Genomic DNA, 27,857 nt, shown 5'->3' with positions numbered 1-27,857 from the left:
ACTTTCTCTAAATGTGCATTTCTTTAGAAGTATTACTTTTTTGGAAAGTACACTGTCTTTAAAAGCGCATTTACTCAGAAGGTGCACTTTCTGAAATTATAAATTAGGTAGGTTATCATACCAGTGTTATAAGTCCCCGAGTAAATTCTTCTGTATATGAACGGGTAGCCACGACTTTATAATCGAATTAAAAATAAAAAGAACCGGCCAAGAGCGTGTTGGACACGCCCAAAATAGGGTTCCGTAGCCATTACGAAAGAATTATTAGGTAATATTTTTGTATGGATTTCATATATCGCTAAAAACCTGCTTTCAAATTAAAAAAAACCGAACCGAATTCAGGTTTTCTAGCGATGGTCTTAGATATGTTTTTAACCCCTGACGCAAAATAGGGGTGTTATAAGTTTGACCACTATGTGTGCCTGCCTGTCTGTCTGTCTGTGTGTATCTGTCTGTTGCACCATAGCTCTTAAACGGGTGGACCGTCTTGAATGCTGTTCTTTATTTGAATTCAGGTTTTCTAGCGATGGCTCTTAAATATGTTTCATCAAAATCGGTTCAGCCGTTTTTGAGACTGAACTTTAGAAGTGACAAAGTCGGGGGTATTCCAACTTTTTGTTTGCTAGGTTATTGCGAGTAGGTGTCATCATTACACAATCATGTGTAACAATACCATTGGTCATCCCCGGCGCAAATGGCGATACAAAAACAAATTATTCTTACAAGGTTTCCAACAGCTGCTCGTGGCGCTTTTGGCAATTTTTTGAAAGATTGGGTTAGTTTTGGTTTGGTTTATTGCGGATCAAATTTAACTAGTTTCGATGTTGTAGTTAACTAGAGAAGGGTCTCATTATAAATTCGAAAATGGTAGTCTGTTTTGATAATCCAAGTAGAAAATGATGTTGGCTGACTGACGATTAAGGGTCTGTTTCATTATCCATTGATTAGCGTTAACCGACGGTTAAATGTGATGCCGTCTCCGTCTATTCGATCAAAACAAATAGAGACGGCATCTCATCTAACCGCCAGTTAACACTAATCAATGGATGGTGAAACAGCCCCTAACTCTATCAAACGTTAGTTTTTTAACCCCCGACGCAAAAAGAGGGGTGTTATAAGTTTGACCGCTATGTGTATCTGTCTGTCTGTGGCACTGTAGCTCTTAAACGGGTGGACCGATTTGAATGCGGTTATTTCTATTTGAAAGCAGATTTTCTAGCTATGATTCGTAGACTCGTTTCATCAAAATCGGTACAACCGTTTTTGGTATATTTAGCTTTGAAGAGACAAAGTTGGGGGTTTTCCAACTTTGTTGTTTAGGTAAGGTTATTTAAATAGCAATTGAAATGGGATTTTCAAACCCCTAACACAAAAAGTGGGGTACAGTCAACATCAAAAGTAGCTATTAATACTTTCGTACTTTTTCGTTTTACAGCCACGTACTAAATGCCATGCAAGATTGTCAATCTGTCAATGTAACAGAGTTAAAAAGTGATCCGCTACTTTTGATGCTGACTGTACTACAAGTTTGACGCGAATGTCTGTTTGTCTGTCTGAGGCATTGGAGCTCTCAAAGGGATGCACCAATATCGATGCGATTTTGTTGCATGCGTTTAAATTTCCTTCTACTAAACTTTTAATTATTCTACATGCAAAATAAATAATGTATCTTTTCACTATTTGCTGATTTTGTTTCATTAATAATTTTGTTCATTACTTTTTATCATTGGTCTGAATCAGTCATCCAACACCTGTTTATTTTTTTTTAATAAAATTTTAATTATTCGTTTGTTTATCTGATTTTTAGGTACTATGTTAAACACCGAATCTGTTTAAAAATATCGAAACTTACACTTATGCGATTAACGAATATGGTCTAGTTTAGACAGCTCCAATGTTATAAAGACGACTGCACTACTGGTTAGTCCTTCGAAAATCAAAAGGAACAGAAATGTATAAATAAAGAAGAAAGTAAATATACAACAATACAAAACACAACAACATTATTGCAAATAGACAAGATGAAGAATATAAAATATGGTTTATCGTATATACCTACCTATTTCCTTCCAGAATCAGATTCTGATTCCAGAAATATCTGCCGCGACCGGAAATAATACATAGATTTCTGGAATAACCCATAGGATTCTTTTAATTGCGATATTTACGACATTTTAAAATCGCGAAATCATAACTGTTAATGGACATGAAATTGGCAAGGGTGTTCTTAACCGCCGACGCAAAAAGAGAGGTGTTATAAGTTTGACCGCTGTATGTCTGTCTGTGGCACCGTAGCTCTTAAACGGGTGAACCGCTTTGAATGCGGTGTTTTAATTTGAAAGCAGGTTTTCTAGCGATGGTTCTTAGCCATGTTTTACCAAAATAGGTCCAGCCGTTTTTGAGATATTGAACTTTGAAGTGACAATGTTGGGGGTTTTCCAATTTTTTGTTGGTTACGTTATAAAGCAACGCCATTTTTGAGCATTCCTACGGGAGCATTTTATTATCATCCAATCCCACTAATATTATAAATGCGAAATTGAAAGTCAGCAATGATGATATCACCACCGATTCCCAGACGTTGCCAACCTAGATAAGATATAAATGCGAAAGTTTGAAAGTCAGTCTGTATGTTTGTTACCCTTAACGTCTGAACTCTGGAACCGATTTCGATGAAATTCTGTATACAGATAGTTTGAGTCCCGGAAAGAACAAATAATAGTTTTATCCCGAAAATTCAAATATATTAAAACGAATTTTACGCGGACGGAGTCGCGGGCAGCTAGTAAAGAAATTATCTTACACTGTTAAATATCTACGGACAGACAGTAGCGACATTTACCCCCTGTTTCATAATACATTGATTAATTTTATTTGATGTATAAGTAAATGTGATGCCGTCTCTGTTTGTTTTGTTCGAATAGATGGAGAAGGCATCACATTTATCTGTCAGATAAAATTAATCAATGGGTGATGAAACCACCCAATAGGGTTCTTTTTTCACCCTTTGGGTACTAAATCCATACTAATATTGTAAATCTGAAAGTGTGTGTTCGTATGTTTGTCCGTCTTTTACGTCGAAACGGAGCTACTGATCGACGTGATTTTTGGCATAGAGATAGTTTATTGGCTAGAGAGTGACATAGACTACTTTTTATCCCGGAAAATTGCACAGTTCCCGAGGGATCAGCGCAATAACCGAATTACATCACGGGCAAAAGCTACTTCTAAATAATTCTGCAACCCGGTGGGAATCGAGTTGCGGCTCCGCGCTACTCCTAGCTTGCCTACTATGTTGAAGCCCGCTTGCCAGTGTACACCGGCGTCCATTGGCTACATAATTCACCTGCACACTGTTTACAGAGGCAGGCCTTGACTGAAATAGAAGCGTACTGGCTACCTTGCCATCGATTGGATCGTAAAGCTTTCATAGAATTTGTTAGTAGTCTGGATCGCTAAGCGGTCGGTGCTGGGTGTTCAACTTGGAAATGAGATGGGATTAAGCTTGTTTTTTTGGAATCTTTTTGTATTTTTTATTTCAATTCCAAATTTTTACTTTTACGGTCATCCCGTAAAACCTAAATTGAAAATACAAACTGAAATATAGATGCACAGAAAAACCAGAAAAATAAGACCAGCACTGGGAATCGAACCCAGGTCCTCGGTATTCCGTACCGCGTGCTATACCGGTCAACGGTACATACACGAATTTCCCCTATGCACGTCATATCTCAGCTTGTTTGTTTCTTATTTAGCCACTTAAGCAGTGACGCTAGCGACATCTATACCGTAGCCCTCATCGAGAAACTTTCGGCACTCCATTGGAACCAACCGCTCACCCGGACAAGAGATGTCGTTACTAAGCAATCAAATTATTGTACCTAATTTGATTGCTTAGTAACGACATCTCTTGTTGACCAGCAGTGGTGTAGCGGTATAGCACGCGGTACGGAATACCGAGGACCTGGGTTTGATTCCCAGTGCTGGTCTTATTTTTCTGGTTTTTCTGTGCATCTATAATTCAGTTTGTATTTTCAATTGACATGGGATGATAGACTAAGAGCGCTTGTGTACTACAAGCACCGGACCGGAAAAAAACGGCCCGGAACGGGGATAAGTAAAATGTCGGACGGTAAAATTACGTATAGTGCACAAACTAGTATGTAAACTTACGGCGTCCGATATAAATTTACACACTGGTTTGTGTACTATACATAATTTTACCGACCGACATTTTACTTTTCCCCGTTCCGGGCCGTTTTTTCCGGTCCGTTCTTTATAGTGCACCAACGCTTTAATCCCGGAATACGCTTGTCATACTGCTTCAGTTAGCTTCAGATGGACAGACATATTTAATTGATAGAAAAACAGGCAAACTCTAAAATCTAAGTATCTTTTGTGCAATGCCAAGTTTTATGCTCTGTTAAGATCAGCAATCCAGATAAGCACTACAATGTCTCCATATGGTATGCGAACTGAAATCACATTGTATATACATATAACTAAATTGCATTAAGAGCGTTTATATCTGCTGAGCTGGCAACGTTGCATTTTTGTTAGTTTTTCTCGATTATTCCGTAAAAATTGAATGAAAATTAAAAATGTGGTATGTTAGAACTGTTTATGTTAATGTGTCTACTCCGATAATTATTCGTGATAGACTTTTATGTTCTTTAAAAACGAACAAAAGGTTATTTTCCGGCGAATTTATAAATACTATTTTTAATTTAGTATAATAATATAGCGACATAAAATCTTGTTTGTCTAGACACAGATATAAGACAATTTTAAGTTAACTTTCTTACTAAAATTATTTGCAGGTAGGTAATTAAACTAAAATAGACATCGACAACCCTAAGCGTCCGCGCCGGAGTAGGCAGTTAAGTCTCCTAAAGGGTCGGAGTTTACATACTTGTCCAATTTTAATATGATGCTGGTGGCGCGCTGCTGTGTAGCAAACTACCAACTGCCTACCCTGAAAATCTTGGAATCGACCTAATGCACGCCAAAAACTGCTGAAAATAGGCCTCCCCTAAAGAGCGCCATTGCGCCCTGTCCTGTCAACGCATTCAACTTCTACCTTCAGCCTTTCGCTGATTGTCACTGCACCTGGCCGGAGGGCGCTACGTTTGCTGAGATGCGGTCTCCACTCAAGAACTCGTTCACTCCAGCGGTTGTCGGTTCTTCGCCAGAAATTGCCAGACCACTGCCATTGCAACTTGCTAATTCTTTGAGCTATGTTGATGACCTTATTTCTGACTAAATTGTTACTTGCAATGTAATTTTGTGTAAGTAAGCCGTCATTCGAGAGGGTTTCATTCTGTACATACGCCTAAGCCTATTTATGCGTATCTGTAAAAAAAGCGGTTAGGCTAGGCAGCTGTGTAATTTCTAGAATTCACTCGTTGATGACAATGCCTATCTATGAACCCAGGATTTCACACACAGCAAAATTGACATGTAAGGGGACTTCTCTAGTCAGGCTAAACATTAAAGCTAACTAGGTGCTCAAAAATATCTATCTATCGGCCGCACAGTCAACGAGCAAGTTCGTCTTTAGACATTTTTAAGCACCTAGACAACACAGCTCTAATGTATAAGACGACGACTGAACTTTAACAAAATGGATTCAAATGTATGTTGGAAAATAAAATTGCAATATATGTACCCCGATAAATCAGCGCAAAAGGAACCGCGCCACTAAATATCGTAGCTCATCGCAACACACGGACATAAATATGTTTTATTATATCGTAAAAATGCTCAAAACTACCGAATGTAAACACTGTTTCTAGCTATTTCGGGTTTAGAGACTCATTGCACTGGCTTTTAGCGAATTTATGGCAAATATTCGAATTATTATTTACTCCATATGCCGGTGACACGCATGTGTGTCAACAGAATTCGTACTCTTATGCCAGTAACACTCATTCGTGACCGTGACCATTTCGGTCGGCATAGCGTAAGGGCTTAGCGGGACGTTGTTGTTGCCTAGATTAAAAATAGAGTACCTACAACGAAAACAACAAAAAATAAATAGAAAAGAAAGAAAGAAAATACATTTATTTAATGCCGTAAAACATCACAGTTGAATGACATTGGGCTGAAAGTTATGAAGTGTAGTGAATTACTGCGGGCTAGTCGGCAGGCGCCTCTAGCGGAACGTACTGGCAACAGATTGTGGCCGTACTTTCGCGATCACGTTCACCTTCTTTTATGTGTGCCTATGTGTCTGTCTGTGGCACCGTAGCTCTTAAACGGGTGAACCGATTTGAATGTGATTTTTTTATTTGAAAGCAGGGTTTCTAGTAATGGTTCTTAGATATGTATTGTCAAAATCGGTTTAGCCGTTTTTGAGTTATTGAACTTTGAAGTGGCAATTTCGGGGGTTTTCTAAGTTTTTGTTAGTTAGGTTAGGTTAGGTTATACCTTCATCCTATACTGTGTGACAGAAAGAATGGGTGGAAACGATTGTGATGTCAAGCGTGTTAGACAAGCTTCTTTTCCCACAGTATTCGATATTTAACGCTTTAGAGACGTTTGTAATAACGAGAAGCATACCAGTCAACTATAGTTATTTGTGTCACGAGGGAGCAAAATTGTGTATTTACGGCGAGGGCGTACAATGAATCCAGAATGTAGCGAAGGATTCTACAATCCCATACAATACAGTACACACAGTAATACAGTAGAATCCTGAGCGTAATGAGGGACTCAAGTGGTAACGCCCAAGATGAAAATAATTTTGCTCCCGAGTGGCTCATACAACTTTTCACACCGAGCATAAAGAAACTTGAAAAAAAATCTAAATATTATTACAGAACAACCAGCATAGAAAATGGCGTGGCTTTACAATTATCAAATTCAAAAAATGGCATTTGCAATAAAACACTTAGAAAAGCCTTGAACAGAAAAGTAGCACTTTGCTCCCTCTCGTCAGGGAGGAAAAGTTACTTTTCTGAAGGAGAGGTGTGAAAAAATGTTTTCTGGAGATTCAAATGAGAAAGAAAAAGCAAACCATAATCTTGTTCCGAGCTCCAAACGATACCAAACTACGAGTAGTTTAAGTGTAAGTACACGCTTTGTTTAATTGCTCGTCATTCTTCTGATCAGTGTGTAGAGAAGTAGGAATGCGCGTATGAATGCTACCTGAATGACTATGACTTCGGGAATGCTAAGGTAAGTACTCTTATCCTACTATAATATTATAAATGTGAAAGTTTGTGAGTGAGTGAGTGAGTGAGTATGTTTGTTACTTCTTCACGTTGAAACGGCTGGACGGATTTGGATGAAATTTGGCGAAAAGTTAGTTTATAGCCTGGATTAAAACATAGGATACTTTTTATTCCGATATTCCCATGGGATAGGGATAAAATCTTGAAATAACAACCGCTGGGCTTGGAGTCATGAAATTTGGTATGTAGGTAGTTGGACGTCCGGAATAACACATAGGCAACTTTTTGAACCGATGTTCCCACGGGATACTTAGGGATAAAATCTGAATAACAACCGCCGGGCTTAGAGCCATGAAATTAAGTATGTAGGTAGCTGGACGTCTGGAATAACACATAGGCTACTTTTTATCCCGATATTCCCACGGGATAAAAAATATCATGCAACTACCAGACCGAATAGTTTACGCGTGCGAAGCCGCGGGTAAAAGCTAGTAATTTATATTTATTTTATTGGTTTGTCAATGTGTTTCAAGAATAATAAATTATAGTGAGTAACAACTGTGTTGAAGATTTAACTGACGTCAGGTGTGAATGCTTGTATACTCAACTCTTTTTTAACCCCCGACGCCAAAAGAGGGGGGTTTTAATTTTGACGCCAATGTCTGTCTGTGGCATCATGGCTCTTAAACGGATAAAACAATTTTTATATAGCTTTTTATAAAGTGGGAACGAGTTTCCTTGCGGTGGTTTTTAGCTATTATTTTATCAAAATTGGGGATCCATTTTTGAGATTTTGAACTGAAATGACAACTATTCTAAGTTGGTTAGGTTAAGTTATAGCTTGCCTGTATCACTTAGAATTTGTTGACAAAGAAAGAAAAAGTAAGGCCACAGCACAAAATATAGGAAAGGTTGAAAAACACTTTTTAGGGTTCCGTACTCAAAGGGTAAAAACGGGACCCTATATTACTAAGACTTCTCTGTCCGTCCGTCTGTCACCAGGCTGTATCTCATGAACCGTGACAGCTAGACAGTGGAAATTTTCACAGATTATGTGTTTCTGTAGTCGCTATAACAACAAATACTAAACACAGAATAAAATAAATATTTAAAGGGGGCTCCCATACAACAAACGTGATTTTTGCCGTTTTTTTGCGATATTAATAACGACAACAGGTAGACTTGAAATATTCTCTATCGCTTGATTTATAATTAAATTATTATTCACTTTAAAAATAAACAATTAAATTAAAATAAAATAAATATTTAAGGGGGCTCCCATTCAACAAACGTGTTTTTTTTGCTAATGTCTAATGTTGTACTTATAGATAATGGTACAGTACGATTATACTTGGAGTTAACACTTGACAGATGGGCGTGCCTTCAGTCAATTTTCAACTTTGACGTCATACAAATAAAATAGTTTTTACATAATCTGAAAACGTGGGTAGCGGTATACTAAAAATGGCTTTATTTGTATCACGTCAAAGTTTAAAATTGTTCTTTCTCTGTTCGGATCCCTTCGTGCGCGAGTCCGACTCGCACTTAGCCGGTTTTTAATGTCATTTCGGTGGTAATTTTTTGTGTTCTGCACCACGCGTGTTTCCATGCAAATACCGCTTAGGGTGTTACCAGACCAATCGATCGATTATCGATCGACGGCATCGATCGACGTCGATCGAAGTCGATCGACTGGTCTGGTAGGAACAATCGATCGACGTCGACCAATCGGTTCTACCATCGATCGATGCCGTCGATCGATGATCGATCGATTGGTCTGGTAACACCCTTATACTTACGCTCCAAAAGCCGCAGCCTCAAAGTAGTTTGACCTATGGCCGCACAACCTTTCAAGCAGAGCGTCACGGGTTCGAAACCGGGTTCTAAGTTTTTTGGAATTTATGTGAGAAACTTTTGCGTATACATCTTTTTAAAAATAGAAAAAATAACAGTTTACATTGCATAAAAAAAGGAAGAATAATTTAAAAATATTCAGCTACATGCTTCGTCAAATTATAAAAAAAAAAAAAGAGAAATGAGTGCGAAATTACATTTGTAACTTTAATGAGCTTTTCAATGTAAGCGAAGCCATTCTATGGTGTGTGAAGGTCCAGTGAAAGGCAAAGATATCGACACGGGCAAAGTTGCAAAATATGTATACACGGCATTGCATAAAGTCGTGTATACATATTTTTGCAACTTTGGCCGTGTCGATATCTTTGCCCTTGACTGTCCCATCCGCATTGGGCGTTCAGACTCTTGAACAGGCACTACAATCCAAACCCTCTCATTCTGATACGAAGCCTGTGTTAAACAGTGGGGCATATAGTATATGCCGTTGTGTGTTTGTAATGTCCGCTTACTTTGTTTCTTCTATGAAGAGTTAATCATAACAATGCCATTAAATAGTGATGGCTAATTCGGGCGATGCCGTAACATAAGCTATTACTAGCTTTACTCGCTATAAAGCTATAAATAATAGTAGCCTCGTAAATTACTTAACTGCAATTATAATGGTTAGGACGAAAATATGATGATTTATAAACGGTCAGGCATTCGGCTTGTTCTAGAAAGTTTTGTTTGCGTAAATCCATACTTATTAATATTATAAATGCGAAAGTGTGTTTGTATGTTTGTCCGTCGTTCACGTCGAAACGGAGCGACGGATCGATGTGATTTTTGGCATAGAGACAGTTTATGGGCCAGAAAGTGACATAGGCTATTTTTTATCCAAGGAAACAGCGCGCAATAGCCGAACTCCACGCGGATGAAGCCGCGGTCAAAAGCTAGTAGATTATAGATACTTATTGCCCTTTTGCGAAAATCATAGTTCAATATTTATTCGCTTGAAGCTCTGTGAACTGTTGATCTCACGGCCCTTGATTACGTTTACAAAATACCACGGTGAATTGTCTAAAAGTGAATCGACTAAATCTAATTTAATAAGAATTCTCAGGTCAAAAGTGTTTGTGACTCATTCCAAACGGCTTCACCCATTATTATGATATATTTTTTGTGTATATTCAGTAAGTCTGAGAAAAGGACGTAAATTACTTTTCATACCTCTACGCGGACGGAGTTGCGGACAACAGCAAGTCTTTATAAAATTCTCGGGTCAAAAATGTTTGTGACCAAACTCATTCGATACGGCTTGACCGATTTTTAAGATGTTTTTGTGTATATTCGCTAGATCTGAGAATAGGATGTAAACTGTTTTTCATACTCCTACGCAGACGGAGTCGCGGGCAACAGCTAGTAATTCATATAATTATCAAACATGCTCATAAAATTTCACAAGAATCTGTTGAGAAATATATGAAACGATACACTTTTAACCACACTGAAAATCCTGAAATACGAGTGCTGAGATATTATGAATTAATTTCAAAACAACGTACTTATGTTATGTATGTTGAAGATAAATTGGTGACATCAAACAGGGATCCATAAATATGACGCATAGCTTTATTTTTCCTCTGACGCCGTTTCAACTGTTTCAACACGTAATACAAATGTAACAACGCCATTAATAATTCACTAAGGCATAATTCCGCCGCTCACAAACTGCTGTTTTGTCACGTCTCATACTTCCACTGACAGCCACCTTTATTTTACATGCACGAATATTTTCGCACATCATTACCCGAATAATTTGTCCCTTCAAAAGGACACATGCAAATACTCACCCAAAAACGAAAACAACCGTTCAACCCAAAGCAAAACAACCTTTATTCCCACTTGAGTAAAGACCTCTTGGAAAACACCTTTGCATTTCTCGTAGGAAAATATTACGTTTGTGCTATTAAAATCCATGTAGTGTGAACGAGCTCGCGTCTGTTTGCATTCAAAAGCTCGGCCTGTACCCGAAGATTGCCGAACGTTTTCGAATTTTCTCGGAGTCAGTTTGTCTTAGAAAACAATGGTATTTACAGTGATATAATGCAAGTTGTTCTTGCGTCCTTATAGTTACGGTTCACTCTAAAACGATCGACTGAAACTTCAAAACTATCCCAGTTTCCATTTGCATCTCTATCTCACTCGCTTTGCTAGAAAAGGACTTGTGATGAAAATGCGAGTTACGCAATCATGGTAGCCGTTTAGATGCTATTGTGTTTGGAATTTTTCTCGTGACGCCGCGTTGCGTTTGAGATCGTGTTTCGACGGCATAAAGCGAGATTTCTATCGTCGCTGAAAAGAGCTTATGTCTTTATTTTAGCATCTGTGTTTTCAACCACGTGGTTTTTCAGTACAACGGCGGGCATGCTATTGGGCGGACGTTGAAATGTTTTCCCGCGCTTTGCGATCGCGGATGGAAATTTAAATTAGAAATTTGGATTTGGAATATTGTTTTTTTAATTCGCAATGAGCTAGCACGCGGTGATGGCCATGTGTTTTTATTTTTTTTAAAGAGTAAGGTGTATTTGTTTTTGTTTGATAACAAGTTTTTGTAAGTACAGAAAAAACTTTACTGAATAGCTTTATTGTATACTACAAATGGGCAGTACATTGTTTTAATCGATATAATTGGAGCTCCGATTGTCAGGATTTGTAGAAAATACGCATTCTTTGATGTGCCGTTTTTTATAGTTATCCGATGATAACGTTGTCGTTATGACATAGTCGTTAGGGAAAAATGTTGAGGACAGACTGACAGCTGCTTTTCTATAAACAAACTGATTAAAGTTTGTTTACAGACATTAAAATATTCTTGCAATTTATAGAAATGAATAAAAGTTGCGGGTTCACGATGGATACAGGCCGGTTCCAACAGAAGCAACTGGAGGTCTATGGGGGAGGTCTATGTCCGACAGTGAACTTACTACAGCTGATGATGATAACGATGTTGAAATAGGAATAGCCTACAAAACTATATGTATTTGTTCTTTAACTAGTACAGTTTTGAGTTTTAGGTTGAAAATCATTTAATTTTAAACGATTTATGTCAAAAGAAAATCACGGAAATCTATTCATTATGCCAAATGAGATTCGGGCAAACGAAAGAAAACCGAATAGGTAGGTACCTAACTATTCGTCATATGTTTTATACTAAACTAATGTGTACTAACTAGTTATTTGCAACGTAAAACAGATTTTTACAACCTGCGACTAAAATTACCTTTGATGTTTGATTCCTTTTCGACGAAGGTAATAAATTATAACAACTTTATGATGGCCGATAATAATTTTAATTTATTTATTTTTAAATATAACGTACCTAAAACAGTAAATTAACGGTAAAAAATAATTTAATAATTCAGGCGTTACCTTGCGGAGGTCTATATATACAGCGTGTATTTTTGATACTACCTCAAACTTTAAGGGTAGTTAGTGAAGGCCCTAATAATCACATTTTATTATGTATTAGTAAAAAAAAACTTATCATTTTCCTTACAATTTTAATTAGCACGCAATGTATCACTACGTGATACTGCTTTGTTTTTATTCAAAACGTCGCACTTGTTGACGTGACAGATGTCACAGCACGTTTCTCTCTCGTATCAAATTATTATTACATTGCTGCTCGAAAATATTTCAAAAATTTATTACGCTCTGGTAGTAAATTTTAAATTAACAATTTGTTTTGATGTCGGTTCACAGCACTTAAATCTTCGTCTGGTTACAGTTTGAGGTAGTATTAAAACTACACGCTGTATATGAACACGCACAAATCATAACCAACTAACACCATCATGCTATAAAGCTAACCTAACCTATAACCTAACTTCGGTTCTACAGAATAGTCCTCAAAATCGGTGCGCATCTACATCTCAATACAATCTCATAATTTTCGCAAGTCATAATGTAATGTTTGTCATAATTTTTGTTATTCACAATTTTTTCCTGTCGAAACGAGTTAGACATTATTAAAAGGTTATCTTGTAGAAATCTACATTACATTATGAATTGCGACAGTTATTGTGAGAGTCGATATGGATTCCTTCAAAATATACCATAATAAGTTTACAGTTTCAGATAAAAAATAAAATAATGCCTGCGAAAAGCGAGGATCCCAACTATAAGGATTCACATTTTACTAACATTGTATTCCATAAAACAATTTTTTTACGCCTAGTCTGCAAGTAGAGATTTCCATAACCATTATCAAACGCGGCAGACCGAAAAATTACATAAACGAAGGCCTGTTGCGAGTCTGGCTGATGGTTGAACATACAGTGTTGGAACATACCATGGGACCATCGATATCTACCGGATGTGGCCTGTAATACGAGCAAAAAATTAAAACGTCCTCGTCAAACTGAACTACATTAGAAGTATGACTTTTAAAAATAATGTAGTCTCTGAATTTTCCTTTTTTCATACAAATTAAATATTGCTATCAATGGACGCCATCCTAAAACACAACTGACGTCGCCCGTCACGCTACAAACATCAAGCATTTTGCTTTACATTGCTTCGTCGAATAAACTTAAGTGTAATAAAAATTTCAAAGCGAATTATTTCATTAATTTCAAAATAAAAACAAATGACATATATAATTAAATACATTCATACAATACTTTATACAACACATATACTACTACATAAAAAACAATAGAAATTGTCAAAAGGCCGAAATAAAAGAAAAAGATATGAAATTATCGAAAAGACTAACTAACTGAAACATGGATGCACAGAAAAATCAGAAAAAGAGACCAGCGCTGGGAATCGAACCCAGATCCTCAGCATTCCGTGCTGCGTGCTGTAACTACCCCTACACCACCACTGGACCAGAGTACAGACACAAATTTCTTCTATGCACTACATATCTCAACTTGTTTGTTTCTTATTTAGTCACTTAATTTTAGTTCATATTTTCGATATATGGATTACACGGGATGACCGTAAAAGTAACAAATTTGGAGTTGAAATAAAAAATACAAAAAAAGACTCCAAAAACCAATCTTAACTTGATATGTAATTAATTAGTTGTTGGTTATTGTGAGATTTGTTGTCTAAAACTACTTATAATGAACTGATTTAGTTGAGTGAGGCGACGCGTCATTTTAGCTTAGAAAAGTTCTAGCAGAGTCTCTTTTCTAAGAAAAATGTACGCAGTATCACATTGACGTCGGAGTCATTTTGATTTGATTACAACATTGCAGTGGTAGTAAATAATGTACTGCCATCGTATTTTGTCGGAAAAGTCGTATTTATCTTTCTTTTTCAAATACCTTCACTGAACTTTAGTAAGCTAGTTGAGCAAGGAAGATAAATGCGAACATTTCCGATAAAATACGATGACAAAACATTATTTACTAGGTACACTAGGTAGGTACTGCTACGCCTACCACGCCACGGCTACTGGCAGAATATGCTGTTGACATTTATTATAATAACTACTTGTACCTACCATATTCTAAGAAATAAACAATTTCTATTTCTATTTCTACATCTGTACAGTCAAGGGCAAAGATATCGACACGGCCAAAGTTACAAAAATATGTATACACGACTTTATGCACTTAACATTAAGGCCGTGTATGTATACATATTTTTGCAACTTTGGCCGTGTCGATATCTTTGCCCTTGACTGTACGTCAGTGTAGCTAATGTACGAGTGAAGTTTAAAATAATATTAACTTCTGTCAAAACTACAAATCGACAACAACGTCATGACAACGTTTATTAGCGTTCTAAAGACTCAATTACAAAACCGACAAGTTAAATGGCTAGTTGATTTGCAATAATTGTCTTCAACTCAGCGGAATAAGGTTCATCCTGATTTTTTTGTTTTGTGGTTAATTCACGCTAACGCTGTAGGTAATTTACGTCGACACAATACCACAATGACATGACAAGTTAAGGTAGCTTAAAAATTTGTACTGATACTACGTAAAAATACCAGATGAGATACCAGGGAAAATACTAGGTTAAAATATTAGGTTAAATAGTCATCTGGTATATAAATAACTAGCGACACGCACCAGCTTCGCATGTAGCCGCGCCTATGTAATCATAGGCGGTAATTTTTCATTTTTCACCTCCCTTTCACCAAAACTACACCCGCGCGAAGCCAGGGCGTAAACCTAAAATTCCTCGCTGTTCGGATTTCCGTACAACGAACCCATATAGTTTAGCTATGTTCGACTGTCCGTCTGCGATAAAGCATAACTAAATGAACTAAAAAGAATTTCCTTGCTCACCCGCGACCTTACGATAGCTAAGCTTATGCAAAATATGCGTGTTCATGCAGTTCCTCCACCTCCACACTGTAAGAACACACACAAACCACACAAACCCATCTATCACCACCACCACACTACACTGATATTGTTAGTCTAACAACTGGTAGCATGGTGTACGGTTGTGTCACTCTAAAGATGAGCTCTGGTTGAGTTCGAAACGCGTCAGTGTAGTGTGGTGGTGGTGATAGATGGGTTTGTGTGATTTGTGTGTGTTCTTACAGTGTGGGGGTGGAGGAACTGCATGAACACGCATATTTTGCAAAAGCTTAGCTATCGTAAGGTCGCGGGTGAGCAAGGAAATTCTTTTAGTTCATTGATATGGACCTCCGCAACGTAACGCCTGATACAATAAATTATTTAAAGCATAACTAGATTTTTTTCTCATCTCTACTATTTCATAATAGTGTCGTAGGATAAGTCTATTAAAGACATAAAGTAAGGTTTATTTTTTGTAACCCTTCTCCCCTCCCCCGTTTTACGAGCTAAATCATTGGCTTGAAAAATTACATAAAAATCATAATTAATGATACTTTATTTCAGGACCTGTTCCAAAAATACCAAGTGAAAAATACTCGCCCAAAACACATTTCCATTACAATTTAGTGTTCAAGAAAGCAATTCCTTTTATCTATACTAATTAGAACATTCACGGTCGGCCACTATTGTTAAAGAACAACATATTGTCAACAATAAAGATATTCATTGTTGAGTCTAGAAGGAACGAGACGTTAGTACGTAAGTATATGTATTACTACACTTGTAGACTTTACCCGCGACTTCGCACGCGTAAAGTAGAAGCTTTTTGTCACCGTAAGTCGCATTTTAGTATACATAAAGTCGTAAGTGATAACAAGAAGATTTCTGAATTTACAAAACAACCAAATTAACGACTAAATGTGTGCGTGCTCAAAAGCAAAAACTACAAAATTTGTACCGAACTAACACCTCTCTAAAGTGGTCTAAAGTGTTAAATGACATTGTAACGGATAACTCACGTCTTAAACCGCCGCGCGGGGTTGCGGCAGCCGCCGAGTCGCGTTCGCGTGCTCCTGAGAACAAGGGCTACGAAATAGCCCGAAACATGTCGAGCTAAACTCGGTTTAAGACGTGAGTTATCCGTTATAATGTCATTTAATATGAGTGAGTTTCACGGTAGTTTCATGTTCAAAATGGTCTAAAGTGTGTCCAAAGTTTTATGTGAATGTGAAAAGTGAGTGGTTTAAAAGTTCAAAGCAACCCTTTTTCTCAGACTAATGTGAGTCAATTGTAGTGTGATACGTGTAAAAATACGTGCTTATAAGCCCATGTAATTCACAGTGCATCAATAAATCCTATATCCCTTACGCAACACTCGTATAAGCAGCGCTTATAACCCGTGTATTTCACTGTGTATCAACCGTAGTGCTGTGCCCGCTTATGCCCGTGAACCGGGCACGTGCCCGCTCATAGCCCGTGCACCGGGCGCGTGCTCGCTTATACCCCGTGCACATAAGCCGTCAAGTTGCTCGGCACGTGCTCGGAGTGCGCGCGACGCGCCGGCCGCGCGCGCGCGTGCAGCCTCGAGCCATGCGCTGAGACCATGGAAACCATCGCCGAGGATGCCGAAGCGGAACTTGAGCTCGGTAAATAATTTACTTACATACACGTATAATTGTATTACTTACTTAAAATGTTAAATGCTGCTGGTTAGCTCATGATCAATGTCCCGTTAGATGGCGCTGTTATCAATATTGCCTTTTTTCAGGTTTTTTTCGGAAATTATGAAGAATTATTTAAGACACCCCAGTGCCCTTAGTGTAAGTTTTCGGTTACAAAATACGTCTCGATCGCGTCCGCGTTAAAATCTCAATTTGTGATTTAAGCGGTGTTATTTGTTGCATGAATTTATTTACTTTCACCTATTGCCTATAATAAAGTCTTACAGCCTTATTCATAAAAAGTTAGAGCCTCCTTGAAGGCTCCTTGAAGGCCCGATGATAAAAAACATGATTCATAAACGTCTGTTAGCGCTAATCAGTCGATCAAGGCTCTGCTAAAGTTAGAGGACCGTAGACCCTCCTTTATCTCTCTGCTAAGTCACAAAATGGCCGCCACAAGTTTGAACAGCTGACTTTGACTATAGCAAAAAACCATAGGTACCGAAGATATTTATAGTGAAGGCAGGGCTACGCAGATTTAAAAAAAAACAGGAAAATTTATTTTCAGGAATTTGTATTTAAAAATCCTCTAAATTAGCAACAATAAATTAACAATAAATATGAAAAAAAAATAAGGATGATTAACATAATTATGGCTTTTTGCACAACATAAACATGCGGATCGGAAATGGCGGGAAAACAAACATCTCGCTTTTTATTTTTTTTTCCTGGTAATTTGCTGTCACTGCTGTCAATTTTTTTTTTTTAATTATCGATTAGGCCATTTTTTGTCTTTGATTTGTCAAGGTGGCCAACATAACGCGTCTAATCAGTCTATCAGCAGCTCAACAACTAGCAGACTGCTAGCAAGCGTTTATGAATCATACTTCTTGACAACCGTCTAACAAGCTTAATCAGTCTGCTAAGTAACAGACCGATCAAACCTCAATTAAGGATTTTTTATGAATAAGGCTGTTAGAAGTCAAATTTGACCCACTTGTAATGGTAAAATTGACGTGATTGGAATAAGTAGGTAAAATTGACGTACCTACTGGCGTAAGTTCAATGACAATACAATAATCTGGTAGAGAAATTTTGGTGAACCGGCCAGGATCGTCTCCGCAAGACGGAACTCTTCAACGGTTAATGGCATCCACTTGAAACTTGGTAAGATGTACTTAGTCTAGATGACAATGCAAATACAGTTAACGAAAGGTGCAGCTAGCAAAAGTTTGAATTAAAATTTCTTTAACAAAAGCTTATCACAATAAAGAAGTACTTCTTTAACCGCCAGTTAAAGCGGTTTCTAAACGGGCTCGCCTCAACTGGCATTATTAACGGCCCAGTTAAAGATAACTGCAATTTTATTAAGTTAATTTATTGACTCGACGCATGGTGTCCCGAAGGAGGCAGTATTAGTGATAGTTAAAACTGCTTAAGGACACCTATTTCCTTTCTTACCGTTATCTGACTGTCTTCAAATCTGGGGTTAATAGGCATTTGTAAGGCAAGCGTGCTCCATCTTATTAAGTCCATAATTCATAGTCAAAATACCACAAACGGGACTTATCACGCTATTATTATACAAGTAATATTTACCTCGACGTTTCGGCAACGTTACAGTTGCCGTGGTCACGAGTAGACTGAAGTGTGGGGTGTCAAGTCTGCCTAGCAGCGCGAGTTCTTCGAACTACCCGCACTTGATCACTAATAGTGCCGGCACTCGTATCACGAACTACCCGCACTTGGTCACTTTTATTAGTCACCCTATCACACCGACACACAACACTAACAACGTCCAAACAAACAAGTCAGCCATAGCTGAGCATTTGTTGGAGTCAGGGCCAAACCACTGGATTGAGCTTCACAATCCCAAAATTCTGTCCACGGAACGTCATTTTTACTCAAGAATGGTACGTGAAGCGGTTGAAATAAAAAAGCATAAGAATTTCAACCGGGACGATGGGTATAAGCTTTCATCTTCGTGGAATCCTGTTATTAATAAGTGTCGGCGTCGGGATGAATGTTCGGAGGGACGATCGGACGTTGTTAGTGTTGTGTGTCGGTGTGATAGGGTGACTAATAAAAGTGACCAAGTGCGGGTAGTTCGTGATACGAGTGCCGGCACTATTAGTGATCAAGTGCGGGTAGTTCGAAGAACTCGCGCTGCTAGGCAGACTTGACACTCCACACTGCAGTCTACTCGTGACCACGGCAACTGTAATGTTGCCGAAACGTCGAGGTAAATATTACTTGTGTAATAATACCGTGATAAGTCCCGTTTGTGGTATTTTGACTATGAGTGAGAATCACGAAAGTTTAAAACGTTAAGTCCATAATTCTTTAAAAAGCGTATTTGCTCGTCGTTTATTATCCAGACAGCTGAGGAGTGGAATGTCCTGTCTGCGTCTGTGTTTCCTGAACGCTACGATCTGGCCGTAAATTTTTAAGGGTACCGTACCTCGAAAGGAAAAAACGGATAACTTATAGGATCACTGTTGTCCGTCCGTCTGTCCGTCTGTCAAGACCCTTTTTCTCAGGAACGCGTGGAGGTATCAAGCTGAGATTTATATCAAATACAGAAGTCTACTGTCACTTGGAGCTGTGAAAAAATCAAATTCTTAACCAACGCAATCAAAAGCAGCCGTTTATGCCGCATATTTCCACAAATTTTCGAAACTCGCAAGGGAATCAAAACCTACAGGGTACTTTCCGTGAACTCAGAATCTTGAAATTTAGTACGAAGCAACGTCTTATAGCACAGATAAAGGAAAAGTTGCGAAAACCATAAACTTTTAGTTACATCATATACCTAATAAAAATAATTTAATAATTTTAAAGTTACTACCTACAGGCTTGTACGGAAACGAGCATGCGGGGCACGGGGCAAACGAGCATGCGGGTCACTTGATGGGTAGCAAAGCAATCATGTCGATGGACACCTGCCAACACGAAAATCTAAGAAATCTAAGGTGAAAGGTCATTTATAAGCAAGCGTGCTTCTTAGTCCACTTCTTCGCAGCCTATTTCTGTATAAATAACCTAACCTAATGAGGGCTATCGTTTTTTGTCTCACTAGTGCCCTCCAGTGGCGAATTCATAAGCGATAGCCCTCATTAGAACGATTGAAAACCCCCGAAATCGTCAATTCAAAGTATAATATCTCAAAAACGGCTGAACCTCTTTTCGCTTTTACGTTAAGTTTCCGTACGCACTCCAAGACGCACGCAATCCGCACTAGGCTCGCGCATGAACTACAGTCCAAGCACTCTCATTCTGAGAGGAGGACTGTGCCCAGCAATGAGGCGTACGTAGACTGAGATGAAATATTAGAGAGGACAGAATTCCAATTCTTCAAGGGGCCGTAGCTTTCTTGCTCTATTCAATAATGTAGTAGAATAATAAATAATAATAATAAAATAATAAAGTAAATATTGTTTTCCATCGTATTTTGTCGCAAAAGTTCGTATTTATCTTGCTATCTTAAATAGCTAACTGAAGTTTACTGAAGCTTATTGAGAAAGAAATATAAATCCAAACATATCCGTAAAAACCGGCCAAGAGCGTGTCGGACACGCCCAAAATAGGGTTCCGTGTCCATTACGAAAAAATTAAGTAATATTTTTCTGAGGATTTCGTATTTTATACGGAATCTTCCAAGTTTAGGTATATTTTATACCTAAGGCTGCTATTTACTCATACTACTAATTCTTCTCAAGCAAATTTAACCGTTATAGTTTTCCTTGAAAGTTTGATATACTTACTACCATTCTGAATTTTTTAAATTTTTTCCACCCACATTTTAGAGGGGGACGCTCGATTTTAATGAAAATCTGCACTTTAAAGTTGAATATTTCGCAAACGAATCACTGAATCGAAAAATCGTCTAAGCAAACCCCTAATGGTTTTAAAAGACCTATCCAACGATACCCCACACTATAGGGTTGGATGAGAAAAAAAAAACACCCCCACTTTACGTCTATGGGAGGTAACCTAAAAAAAATATTTTTTTTAATTTTTTAACGTACTATGGCCTGCAAAAGTCGATGGACAATTCCAAAACATAATCGTCTGACGCGAGAAACGGCGCCATCTATGTGTTTGAAGTGTACTAGCGGTATTTACTTATTTACTAACTTAGTTAGTTTATTGAGATCTCACTAGATGGCACTGGCGCTGACCTTAAAAAAATATTTTATATTCATGTTAGAAATTTGATATTTCGCTGTCGTAGTAACTAAATTATGTTTCTGCCTGGTGGGACACCGTGGGTGATACCGCGAATCGCGTAACGACATTTTCTGTCTCTTTCGTACTTGACGTCAGAGAAGGAGAATATTATTATTTGCATTACTATCGTTTCATGTCCTTCAAATATATCAACGATAAATTCTTTGGTGTGTGTGAAGTTCCCAATCCGCACTGGGCCCGCGTGGAACTACGGCCCAAGCCCTCTTATTCTGAGAGGAGGCCTGTGACCAGCAGTGGGACGTGTATCTATAGGCTGGGATGCTGATGATAATGAAATTCTTTATTTACGAAGACCCATGTTGCGAATTAGTGTCAACTCTAGTAATCTCCAAATCTAGCAGTAAATTTACAAAAACACAAACTCAACATTATCGCCTGGTGGGATTTGAACTTGTGACATACGAACGAAGAACGAAGTTCACAACCACTTGACCATATTACTGTTATCTAAAGCGATGAAAATCGGATCTATATCGGGTCGTCTTAAAATTAATCGGTAAGTCATGCGTGTTTAACGAAACTTAAAGAGGGTAGACTGAAGATCTTCAAACTACCAGGCTAAGTTTTTATTACAAATATTTTGCTACTTGTTCAGCTGCTTGCAACATCGTTTAATTGTCTCTTTCAAGTTGAATCTGCTTATTATCGCAATTATTCTTTAAAATGAGTTCTCATCGCAATATTGAAATGGTTAAAAGGTGTGAAAATATTAAGTAATTTATATGAAGAAGGAAAAAAAATTGTCGGAAACTTCTAGACAAATTGGAGTTAATGTGAGTTTTTATTTGATTACGTTCATCATACCAACTTCTTCATTAAAATTATATCTACGTTATATTATTTTATGTTTATTTATATTGTTACAGATAAAAATAGTTATATTATGGGTACGACGATATCAAGACGAAGGATCTTTGCTGCATCGTCACAGATCGGGTAGACCACGACTCATAGATGCGCCGCAGCGCCAGCTATGATGTTGCCCACTGTTAGAGTTGTCTATCCAGAAGAACAAGTGCCGTGCATAACGTTCGTGCAAGATAACTGCCCAATACTGGTGTATTGTGCAAGACTGGTTTGATCAACACAAAAAAGTCGTTCCTTGGCCTGCCAGATCACCGGATTTAAATCCCATTGAAAAATTATGAGGTGTTATAACCATGTCCAACGTTGGGATAACAAAAATAAGCGAACTCCGGAAACGTTAGAAGCCCACTGTGTAAAAATAAGGGACAGTATTCGCGGCTCTAATATGTGTGAAAATCTAGTTGCATCGATGCGATTCTTTTTGCAAGCAGTTATCGACAATCATGGTGGTTACACCAGTTATTAAAATAAAATTGATAGTTACGTGTAGACCGGGTTATATACTCAAACAATTATGTTATAATAAAATATATAAGGTGCGGATATTTTCAGGTTATGTAATTAATAACCTAAGAATTAATTATACACATAAATTATTTAAGTATTGTGTGGTAATATTTTTTTGCTTCATACAAAAATATCATTCCGTCCAAAAATAATCATCCTCGCATTAACATTAACTGTATTTTTTTAATTAATTTAATTGAAACCAATTAACGACGATGCAAATAATCGATCCTCAAAATATCCGCATCTGATTTTCTAGCACACTGTATTATATAAACCAAAATATTTATCTTTATTTGTGATCCTGTAGGTGTCACTTTGTTATGTAAAAGTAATTATTATTATGAACAAAACATTTAATTATACCTTGATAGTTTTGTTTACTTATGTGAGATAAGTATGAAAGTTCAATATATGACTGTAATCTTATTATAACTGTCAGTAACACATTACACACTACAGTGGATCTACGCCATTAATTATTGATAATAAGTAAATGTTTAAATCTGGAAAACTTCAATTATTATAATTTATAACGCGTACGAGTCTTATGATAACTCGGTCTCAGGTATAATTTACTTTCAAATACTTATATTTTTTTATTGTGGTTCAGCTTCAATCCTCTTTCCAGAATTGGAAATGAATACTTAAGCTAATACCTCAATAAAATGTTAAAATACAACTTTTGGTCAGGTGCTAATTAAATAACTGAACCTCACACGACACCCAGAAAATATTTTTTCATTTTATTTTAAGTTAGTTGTTTGCGTTTTTTTTCGAATACCTAATATTTCCTAAAATAATTGTATGTTTTACGTAATCAGTAATTCTACTTCATTTCTAACTTTACGGTCGTAATTTTTAATGTCAGATTTAGAAGAAAGCCAAACTGACGCAAAACGGCCAGTATTAAATTATCTAAGAGGTATGAAACATCCCTAAAACATTTAATTGGCGTATGCATTCGTAATATTTAGACTGGGCACAATAAAAAAACTATTTAAAAACTCAAACTACTTGATTTAAAACATAGTGTAATCGATTCTACTCTGGATTGAGCAAACTTCTTTCTGGTTTTCAGTTATTTAATTAATATATAGTATAACATTAACAACTGCGTCAATATTTAATGAATAGAAATATTGTTTTAGGAATAAAAGTTTTATGTTTTAAACTTCAAAACGTGTATTATTTCTGTTGCAGCGTTATCCTTATTTCAGAGTATTTTTTTTAATTTCCATTTCAGTTATCTACAAAATTAAAATAGAAAGTTATAAATAAAAAATAAGAACAAAAAAACAATCCTGATATGTAGGATACGAACTCATGCATGATCATTTACGAGTTTATCTAAGCAGCCGATCAACTCAGCTATCGGCACATTGCTGTTACTGGGATAAAATATCGATCATATCATAATAACTGATTCACAGCGCCATCTAGTTCATTTCTTGTGAACACCTAACAAAATCGCCAACTCTCGTGTTCAAACGATTATAGAACGTAAGGTGTCCATCCACTTATGCAGGCCAGTGTACCATTTTGTCGGCATAGTTTACATATATATCCGTGCAAAATTACAGCTTTCTAGCATTGATAGTCCCTGAGCAAAGCCGCGGACGGACTGACAGACAGACAGACATGGCGAAACTATAATGAAATGAAAATGAAATGAAAATGAAAATGAAAAGTTTTTATTGATTAGAAACAGTATAACTTAAAATACAGTGTCAGCGGGCCCCAAACTAGGCAGTGCCTGTATCTTGGGCGCCCTGATGAGTTGGTATTCCAAACAAAAAACGAATTACAGTGTTCTTAATAGGTACAGAGGTAGTTCAGAAGAAACAGAATTAAACCTTCCTAATTAGATACTACCAATGCCACAATATACATAACATACTGATAAAAAACAAAAAAAAATAAATAGAAAAAAGGGTGTGTGTGTGCGCGCAGGCGCGTGTGCGTATTTGTGTGTGTGTGTGTGTGTGTGTGTGTGTGTGTGTGTGTGTGTGTGTGTGTGTGTGTGTGTGTGTGTGTGTGAGTGTGTGTATGTGTGTTAGAGTGTGCGTGCTTGTGTGTGTTCACCTACGTACCTGATGAAAGCAAATGCTCAGTTTCCAAGTATGTAAGTGTCTTCAGCCACATCCCCACAGATCTATTTACTCGGGCAAGCCCCCATTTTTTTATGTCCACTAGTGTCTTGCTTACCACATTATAGATGTAAGGGTGTGCGAAGAACGGGCAGCGCTTTGCAAATACCGATTTGACAACTGGAAGGGGTACACGGTATACTCTTTTCTTAAGTAATTGCTCATGCAGACAAGACTTATGGATAAGACTATGGGTGCGACCTACAGCTTTCACTATATATAACTGCCTAACTGTCAGAAGTCCTGTTTCCCTGTACAAGGAACTGGTAGGGTATCGGAAAGGCTTCTTAAGCAAGACTTTGATTACAGCACGCTGGGCGCGCTCCAATTCTAAGAGGTATGTCTTGCACGCGCTGCCCCAGACTGCGATACAGTATTGTATAACAGTCTGGCACAAAGCATAGTACACCATGAAAAGGATGTTGATGGGTGCACAGTTTCGTAAACGCTTTACGATATATATAATTTTTCTGACTCTTTTAGAGACAAGATGTATATGCTCTTTAAATGACAGGTGCCGATCGACAAGGAGACCTAGATATCTCACAGTAGCGCATTTGGTGAGTTCGGGACAGGCACAAGCACATGGGGAAGGAGATGAGCTGGTAGGTGATTGTTGCATGGTTCCACAGTTATGAATCGTTAATGTTTTGGATGTTGGTGGAGCTGACGCTGCAGTTTTAGAAAAAGGTATATAATATGTTTTTTCTGCATTTAGGGTAAGCAGGTTGCTGTTAAGCCAAGAAACTATTTTTTCCAGTCCAACACTAGCCATAGAGTATGCTTCCTCCCAGGTATTTCCACTGAAGAGAACCACTGTGTCATCAGCATAGCATATTGTATCTGAGTTAGGTATTTCAAGGTCAAGTAGGTCATTTATATAAATTACAAACAGCGTTGGACCGAGGATACTTCCTTGCGGAACTCCAAAGCAGACAGGAAGAGGGTCACTACGCATATTACCTAGTTTGACTGATTGGTACCTATTTGCTAGGTAACTTCCGAACCAGTCCAAAGCCGTACCCCTCACTCCCAGAAATTCAAGCTTTCGTAAAAGTATGGAAATTGAGACGGTGTCAAATGCTTTGGCTAAATCTAAAAATATTCCTAAGCAGCTTTTGCCACCGTCTAAGTGGCCTGCGACTAAATTCGAAAGGAGAACAGCAGCATCCTCAGTAGATTTGCCCGCCCGAAATCCGAACTGCCTATCAGATATAATTGCGTGTTTGTCCAAATATTTAACCAACCGTATATTTACAATTTTCTCAAGTAATTTTGAAAATATGCAAAGAAGAGATATAGGCCTGAAATTTATAGCAGCATTTTTTGCACCACTTTTGTATACCGGTGAAACAATAGCCAGTTTCCAGCAGTGCGGAAAAGAACCTGACTGCAGGCTCAAGTTAAAAAGATAGGTTAAGGGGCCTCGTATAACACTTCTAATTTCCTTGATGAGGAGTGGCTTACAGCCATCAGCGCCAGGAGCGCTATCTACTTTCAGTTGCCGAATAAGTTTGTCTACCTCGTGTTCGTCGGTCGGCGCCAGGAAAAAAGAGCTTGGGGCATTTACTGTTGAGGTTAGCTTATTGGCGAGGGAAGTTTGCGTTTCGGAAAGTTTTACTAAAATACGTTTAGCCAGATTTGCACCCATTGTGGAAAAATGAAGGTTGCACTCGTTGAGCGACTCTTGCACAGAATCTTTAGCTTTCAATAATTCACTCGTGTCGTTTTTTATGTTTGCAGTTTCGCATATCGATTTAACTGTCTTCCATATTTTCTTGTTATTACCTCTGCTCTCAATCATCTGCTTGCTCTGATATTCCGTTTTAATGCTATGTAAGATGTTATCACATTGATTTCTATAGCTAGCATATTTTTTCTTTAAAATTATATCATTGGGCGAAGCCCTAGCCAGTATGTGCAGCCTGTCTCTATGTTTAATACATTTTATAAGCCCTGGAGTGATCCAGGGCTTCAGATTAAATTTAGAACGACTGATTTTGACTCTTTTGGTGTGATTCTGTATTGCGGTAGATATAATAGTATTGAAGTTGTTGGCAGCCTCGTTTAGATTACTACTATTTGTTATTTTGGACCAGTCTATCCCACTAAGCTCGATAGCAACTTTAGTATAGTCCGTTTTAATTATACATCGGTCCATGTTTGATCTAGGATTTTGATTTCCAAGACCGACCATAGCAATATCATGGTCCGACACTGAACATTTGCATACCACGCCAACGGGTACTGACGATGACTTGACAAAGATATGATCCAGGCAAGCACCCAACCGGGTAGGCTTTGTAATGACAGGTATTAGTCCGTGAGCCGACATTATGCATAGGTAGTCAGAAAGGTAAGTGCTACTACGGTTGTTCATCAAATCAAGGTTAATGTCACCAGCCACAATAATTTGCCTCGAACCGATTTGACTTAGGGTTGTGTCCAGGAATGGAGAAAGTTGTCAAGATTAGTTACAGACGGTGAACGGTAGATACATAAGATCGTCAGCTCGTTGGCAATGTTGATCGAGAGACAGTTAGCATCAACGAAAGATGGTTCGACTGCTGAGGCCGAATGAGACTGTTTAATGTAAGCTACAATGCCACTGCTCTTATTAAAATATTTCATTGTTTGAAAAGAGTCATAACCCGGCAGTCCGTCAATCACGGAGCCATCAGCCAGCCAACATTCTGTTAAAATAATGACGTCAAATTCGGTATTTGTGCGTGCAAGAGACACTACAAAAGAGTCAAAGTTCCGTTGCTGACTTCTGATATTAAGTGTAAGTAATTTGAAACGAGAACTTGACGTGAGAATGTCCTTACATAGCTCCAAATCGTCTATCGCATGGCATTCCGCGGACAAACTGTTATCCAGTTCATCACTTATATCACGGGTCGCCATTTTGAGAAAGTATAAATAAACTCGAATAGTATATGACACTAGATCTCTCCGAAGAAATCCACGGATAGCTGTAGGTATGTAAGGTGTGTTTATATTTCATATGTAGGTAGTATAGGTAGGTACTAAATGTTTGTGTATGTATGTGTGTGCATGTGTGTGACATGTTTCGTAGTGGCG

At 37.8% G+C, this 27,857-nt stretch overlaps 1 protein-coding gene across 1 annotated transcript in view; it reads left to right on the top strand.

Moving 5' to 3' along the window:
* Nucleotides 1-27,857, top strand: part of LOC141440425 (multiple PDZ domain protein-like) — a gene marked incomplete in the record, with an annotated part of 268,707 nt that overhangs the window by 110,515 nt on the left and 130,335 nt on the right.

The sequence above is a fragment of the Choristoneura fumiferana genome, chromosome 22 (genome assembly GCF_025370935.1).
Source record: "Choristoneura fumiferana chromosome 22, NRCan_CFum_1, whole genome shotgun sequence".
Lineage (NCBI taxonomy): Eukaryota > Metazoa > Arthropoda > Insecta > Lepidoptera > Tortricidae > Choristoneura > Choristoneura fumiferana.
Note: the sequence above shows the minus strand (reverse complement) of the source record. Positions and strands in the feature narration are given on the sequence as shown.